Below are 7,026 nucleotides of genomic sequence, written 5' to 3'. Positions count from 1 at the left end.
CAGAAAACAAAAAAGAGCTTTTATACAAAACACAGATCCATCCCAGCTGATCTGAGAGGATAGGAGAGGGAGGAGGGAAAAGCAGCAGCTGGGATTTCGCAGAACAATGTGGGGAGAAAGAAGAAAGAGGGAGGAAGATGAGTGCGGTTGGGTCGCCTGTGGTTGTCAGCCCTTTTCAGGGGGAGGGCAGCGGGAAAGTCAGTGATCAGCCAGATCTGAAACCAGACAAAACTACTTCCACATGCCAATAAAACCCCGAGTGTGGAGGGTTTGCAGGGCTCTGGGGCCCCCATGCTGCCTCTAAAACAAACCAGAGGAGCTGGGAAGCTCACCCAGGCAGGAGCTGGGATGTGGAAGGGAGCGCAGTGATGGCATCTGACCTTTCCTTCCTCATCATTCTCCCCCTGCTTGCCCACTGCAGCTCATCCCTCCTGGCATTGTCTGTATCAAAAGGACGCGTGGAAAACAACTGGGCAGTGCAGGCATTGCTTAGTGGGGCTGGTGATGATCCTGGGTCTCCCACGTGGGTCACTTGTGAGCTGGGTGGGCTCCAGCATGTGGGATTGGGGATTGAAGGGCTGGAAGCATCCCTGCTGCCATAAGACAGCCCCTCCCAGGGGAGCCTGATGGTCCCAGCCCTCCCCGTGCTGGGATGGGGACATTCTCCAAGCCACAGATGAAAGAGACATGCTCCCACCTGTGTCCCACCGTGTGGTGACCTCCGCTGAGCCTTTACCTCTCCCTGGCTGAGTCACGCAGCCGTAACTCCCTGTGCAGGCACCGGGACCTGGCTGGAGAGGGAAGCAGCTGCCGCCTGAGCCGCGATAAATCACCCCAGCGAAAGCACAGCACCCACCGCCTGCTCCCGGGCTGTAAATCTGCAGGAGCAGGAACCAGATCCTCTTATCAGGAGAGGCCACATCCCTCTCCTTCCCCAGCCCCGCTCAGCCCTCGTGCTGCCCACGTGGGACTCCTGGGGAGAGGAAGAGGATGCTGGGTTACCCTGAACTGCTGGCAGTGCCCGCAGCCTTATCAGGAACCACATTCCCTCCCAAGCTCTGCAGCCCCAGCTCTCGCTCCCACGCTCAGGGGGATCATCACCTCCATGGCCAAGACCCAGTTCCTGTCCCTCAGCCTTGAGGAAACCTCTTCATCCTTTCCCGTTAGCCCAGCAAGCACAAGGGCGGGGCAACTGTAATGTTTTCCTCTCTGTTACCAGAGTTTAAGAAACCTTGGACACCTTGATCCTATGGGAACATCCTGTTCTCTGGGGGATACAGGGGGCAGAACCAAAGGCAGTGATTCCATCCTCTCTGGACATGGGAGAGGAGGCTATTGAGGAACACGTCCAAGGTCGCACCAAGGAAGGTCCTTGGGCACTTTGGGCATGTTTGGAAACTGAGGGGTTCGCCAGGCAGCCTGGAAGTCACTGCCACACACAACTGCAAGAAAGGCTGCACCCTCATTATGTTAATTAACAGTGGAGAAGAAAACCAAGCACAGGTCTGTGCTCCATCATCCCATTCCACCAAGGCAAATTCATGGAGCTCTACAGTCTTCTCCAAGGGAAAGGGTGACCAGAGTGACTGTAGCGGGTTGGGTTCGTAACCGGGCGGAAACACCAATTTAGTGTAGTGGTTTGGTCCAAAATACTCATTACTGCTTATCTTCTGTGAGGTAAGAATTAGGAGAAATGCAAAGCAGGCACCAAAATTGAAAGAATATAAAGAAGTTCATCAACAGACCTAAAAGAGGAAAAAAAAAATTATACCACCTTCAGAACTCTCCTCCTCCCCCCACCTTCCTCCCTTCTCCCACTGACAATGTAAAAAGACAACCCTTAAGATGTTCAGTCTGTTTACCACTTCCATAATAATCTAGTTCAGTCCATTTAGAAAGAGAAGTCTCTTCTTGCTTGTGCTATGAAAACAGTATCACAACGAGACAGCCACCCACTTCCAAATATTGTTCAGTCCATTTAGGAAGAGGTCTCTCTGCTCACATGTGAGTCCCTTCCCCTGACTTGAAGCTTTTCCCACAACTGCTTTCAAGGGTCCACTCTTGAAGTTTTTGGGGTGCAATTTTAAGGTTGACCCGTTCAGAAACAAAAAACAGAGGCCCTTCTCCTTCCATGGGAGCAAAAGGTCTTCCTCATCTTCATCTTTAGGACTATCTCTGGGAGCATCTCTAGGAACTGAGGTTTCTCCTTTCCCATTTGGAGCCGAAGTCCTCATCTGGTCCATCTCTCCCTCTCCAAACATGAAATTACAGCTGCATCAGCATCTGCCTATCTCAGCGCAGGTGCTTCTGCTTACGAGTTGAACACTCCACCCCCCATATCTTCATGAAATTACAAGGGGATACTCTGACATATCATAGCTTCACAACAGACTTTCAGCTTTAAGCATCTCCTCTCTCTCTTCCCTCAGGTTTTCAGCTCTTGACAGCACTAAAAGGGTTAATCTCACCTCGGCCTTGCAGCTTTGCAGCTGGAATGTTGAATGTTGCTTATGGAAGTGGAGAGGGGAGAGAGCCGAGGGGGGGCGTTCCACGGATGGAACAAGTCCGTCAACTCCAGGATGGCCTTTGAATATGGGGGGGGAGTTTGTCTATTCTTAAGTGTGTATCACAGAGGCGGTCACAACTTTAAGTGGCTTAAAGAATTGTCCATATTCAAACTGGCCAGCTGATAGGTTCTATCAGGTCCCAGAGGAAGCTGTAAGCACCCCTCAGCAAGGACATCCCTTCTGGGACTATGCTTGCTAACCCATGACATTGACTTACAGAGGGTGGAAATTCAGGGTCTGCTCCTGACCATCAGAGCAAGGAGATGCTGGTACACCCCTGCATAAGAAAAACAAGTGTGAAATACCAACTGCTCTAACCAGAGCAGGATCCTGTGGCATGGTCACCAACAATCACAGGAGGTGACAGTCACACCAGAGCCCTGCTATAAATGAAGAGAGACACATCCTGATTGGAACAACTGGGCACAAGTCAGAGCCTGATTGCAATGGGCTGCTCGCACATTTGCTGACCAGCTGAGCCGTGCTCCCACACAGCTTGTAGGGCAAGGGTAGGATTACGTTGGAAATGGGAACGTTCCTCAAAATCATAGCCCCTGATCCCAATGGAGTGGGTCACCCTCCCCATGGCAAACCCAACAAGGCAAAAAATGGTAATGAGAGGTTTGGAGTTTGAAGGTAGCACTGAACAGCAGGTCCAAGCTGCAGAGAAATGTTACCCCGAGTTTTAAAAGAATAAAACCTGGTGCAAACATCAGAGCTCCTGCAGGAGGCCTGGGGAAAGCCCTGTCCTCTCCACTGCTCTTGGTCCTCTGAGATTTTCTCCTGTTCTGTTCCCACCCAGACAAGCTTGGTGATGTGCTGCATCTAACGCCCGTGAACCATGCGGGAGCCAGGAGGCTGGAGACACAAAATACCTCATCACTTTTGGGAATACCAGCTACTGTCATGAACAGGGCTTGGGGAGCTCCGGCAGGCTCACTGCACCAAGCCACAGGCTTCTGAGAAGAAAGCTCCAATCCCAGAGAGATTTCAGGAAGCCACCCAGCTCCATCCACACTGTGACAGTACCTGATGCACCCCAAGGCTTTGCTGAGCACGGCCGTCCTGCATGGTCACTGCCCGCCTGGAGGGAATGGAAACCACAGCAGGGTTTTATGATGGCATTAAACTCAATGTTCCCAGCCCCTTGGGAGTGCAGGACCTGCTCAGAAGGGTTATTTCAGCCTGAAGGGCAGATTTACCACAAACAAATCCAAATGGAGAAGCAGCCGGGGGGCTTTTTGCACCTTGTGCCAAGAAATGTCGGGGCCTCCAGCATGAGAGGGGCACAACTTGTTCCTTCCTCTCTCCTCTCTCTTTCTTAGTAAATTAAAAATAATGGTAGTAAATGCCTCTTGGCTTTATCCTCTCCCACCAGAGCAGATTCAATTAGCAGCTTCCCAGAGTGGCAGAGGTGTGATTTACTCCCAGAATGGGATGTATTAAGATGCAGGGCAGCAGGAAGTTTCCATCTGCCCCCCAACCAAATTCCCCAACCATTCCCACACTGAGGATCAGATAAGCTTTCCTGCTTCCCTTCCTCATTAATGGGTTTTGGAGGCACAGCCTGTGGTTTTGTTAAAGAAGCCTTGAGGACACATTCACCTGGGAGAGCTCACACCGGATTCCTTTCTCCACATATCCATGGGATGCTCTCTACATCCAAGCATCCCCCAAAACCATGTTAGCACCCACCAGCTGGGCACAAGACGCTTCATACCCCCAGCTGGCAGCTGGTGCTGACACCAAAAGCACCCCAAAATATCCCAGGCCCAGAGGGAATTCCCATGATGGTGGTAGGCAGCTGAAACCTTAACAGGTCCGGTATGAAAACAGCACCGTGCCTCATACGAGGGGGTTCAGCCCCCTCAGAGGATGCAAAAACCAAGTTGTTCCCTTTCCACCCACATCTCATCCTCCTGATGCCCAGGGATGGGTTTCCACACCACATCCCAGAGCCGAGTGCCCAGTGTGTGCAACTGCATCCAGGGAGGAGAGAATGATGCTCCATCACGATGCTCCACACCACTCACACCAAGCCCTCTGCATCCCACGATTCCCATTTGATTCCCCTTTAAAGGGGCTGTAATGCAGTGTGTATTTATACTTCAAAACAGCTTGTTTGTGTAATTGCCAAAAAAAATGTTAAAAAAAGAAAAGACACAAAACAGCCCTGCTACAATGACTAATTAGCTCGCTCCTGCCTCGTCCCCTGTAAACAAATGTATTTGTAACCAATTTGCAAGCACTTTGCATAAGGGGCCCAGAACACTCGTGCCTGTTTGATGCATTTTGACATTAATTTGATAATAGCGGCTTAACAAGGAATCCAGGCTCCCCAGCTATAAATATGCTGCTTTTCCACTTCCTTTTATCTGCACAGTGAAATAATGTTTTTCCCCCTGCTGCAATAACCACCATCCAACCCTTTCATGAATGCCCTTTATGTCCTTTAGCATTTTCAAGGCTGCTTTGCTTTTTTTTTTTTTTTTTTTCCTCCTGCTGGAGAAAGTAAAAGGGTTTTATTAGTTGTATTTTTAATTCCTGTTCATCAGGGGGAAGGAGAAGAGAGGACAGTGATGGTGCTCTGATAATGCAGCTTTCAGGAGAAAGGGAGGAGAGACTTGTTTGTTCAGAAATATTGCTCCATCCATTTGTGTTTCCTAGGAAAAAGAAAGCTAATCCTTTTCCTTCTCTTCTCCACTCACCATGGGTCACTCTCACCATGGAAGACTTCACCACCACACCAAAAACCAAATTCAAGCAGAGTGAAAATGGGAATGGGACCCTGGAGTCCACTCTGATGGCAACCAAAAAGCACAGAAAGGGCTGGATCACAGGGACTGAACCAGGGCTACGGCTCATCCATGCCCTGACACCATCATTTCTCCTCTCCTCCTGGTCCTTCCCAAGACTTTTCACTTCTCCCCATGGTCAGAACCTTGCTCACACACCAGTTCTCCCTCGTGCAGTGCAGGTATCCTCCACCTCTGCCTCACCTGCCAGCCCCAGGGAGAGGCCAGCTCTGGGGCTGGAAAGTACCAAGCCCAAAATTAGCACCTTGGAAATTGTCAGCTGCATCCTGTGGCCACAGACATCCTTCAGCCTCTGGGAGTTGAAGCAGTTTGGCCTCCCTCCTCCACACTCCCTTTTCCCCCGCCTCCACCTTGGAGCCAGGGATGTACAAACTGCTCCCAAATTGACCCAGGGGGTGAAGTTGCACTTGGAGCACAGACCCAGGGGACTTCTCCTCCTGCCTCTCCATTCCTGGAGACCTCCCAGAGAATGTCCCAGCAGGTAGAAGAACCAGGGCCTTTTGCCCCCATTCCCTGACATCACTGCTCCATGTGCCCACATCATGGCTGGGCAGGTGAGGGCAAACCCAGAAGCACACCAAGACATCCAAACAGAGAATCTCTCCCTGTGCCAAGCTGAGCTCTGCACCCTCAGCATTCCCACATCTCCACTCCAGTTCTCCTTCCTGGAAACTGAGTCAGGTCCCTCCTTGCCAAGAGATAAGCTGGCAGAGGACAGGAGGTCAGTACCAAAATGGAAGAGGGATGCCCAGCACAGGCTATCCCCGGGTTTCCTCCCACCAGTGTTTCATACTGACCACAACCCCTCCAGCCATTTCCCCTGAGTACTCCCCTGGGATCATGAATTCCAAAACCCCACGGCAAGTCCCAGCAGTAAGATGGAGGCTTAGCAGAGTCCAAAAGCACATTTTTTCCTCAGCCTCCTCCCTCCTTATCTCCTTCCTCCCTCCCCCCAAAGCACATTTAGATAAATGTTATTGGAACAATAAAATCCATAATTTAAACACAAGCACAGGAGGGATGGAAGGAGGGTCTCCACTCCGTGCCTGGGTGAGCAGACCTGCCAGAACAGAGAAACAGGAGAGCCCATGATCCCCTCTGGGAATAAACCTTGGATCACTACAGGCAGACATCGCAGCACAGAGACTCTCCTACAGTCCCACCCAAGTCCTGCACAGACTCACTCACCTTTTAAAAACGGATCACACCCCAATTCTGAGGCTCTTCTCTACTTCACCTGGGGTGAGTTGACTTAAGCACATGAGTACGTGAGCTGCACTGTTTTCCACCAAGCTGCTCCTCCTGCGTGTTTGTGGATTTTCTTAACCCAAAGATGCTGAAGCCTGGCTTGCCCTGTATACCACTATCCCTAGGAACAGCAACACAGAGACAGCTCAACAGGATGCACATTTTCTTGAGCATTGGTCACACAGACGAGCCCAGGGGCTGCATGGCCCCAGCATATCCATCCCCCTCCCCTCCAGCCCCTCAGTGTGGGTGGCAACGCCCTTTCAGCCACCACTGCAGAGCCCCAGGATCCAGGGACCAGATGTGGCTGTCAGGGCAGAAGTGCTGCTGCCAGGGCAGGTTAATGCCTGAGCAGTTTCATTCACCACGAGCAGCCCATACTGCCCATTCCCACC

This window comes from Aphelocoma coerulescens, chromosome 14 (genome assembly GCF_041296385.1).
Source record: "Aphelocoma coerulescens isolate FSJ_1873_10779 chromosome 14, UR_Acoe_1.0, whole genome shotgun sequence".
Classification (NCBI taxonomy): Eukaryota; Metazoa; Chordata; class Aves; order Passeriformes; family Corvidae; genus Aphelocoma; species Aphelocoma coerulescens.
Note: the sequence above shows the minus strand (reverse complement) of the source record.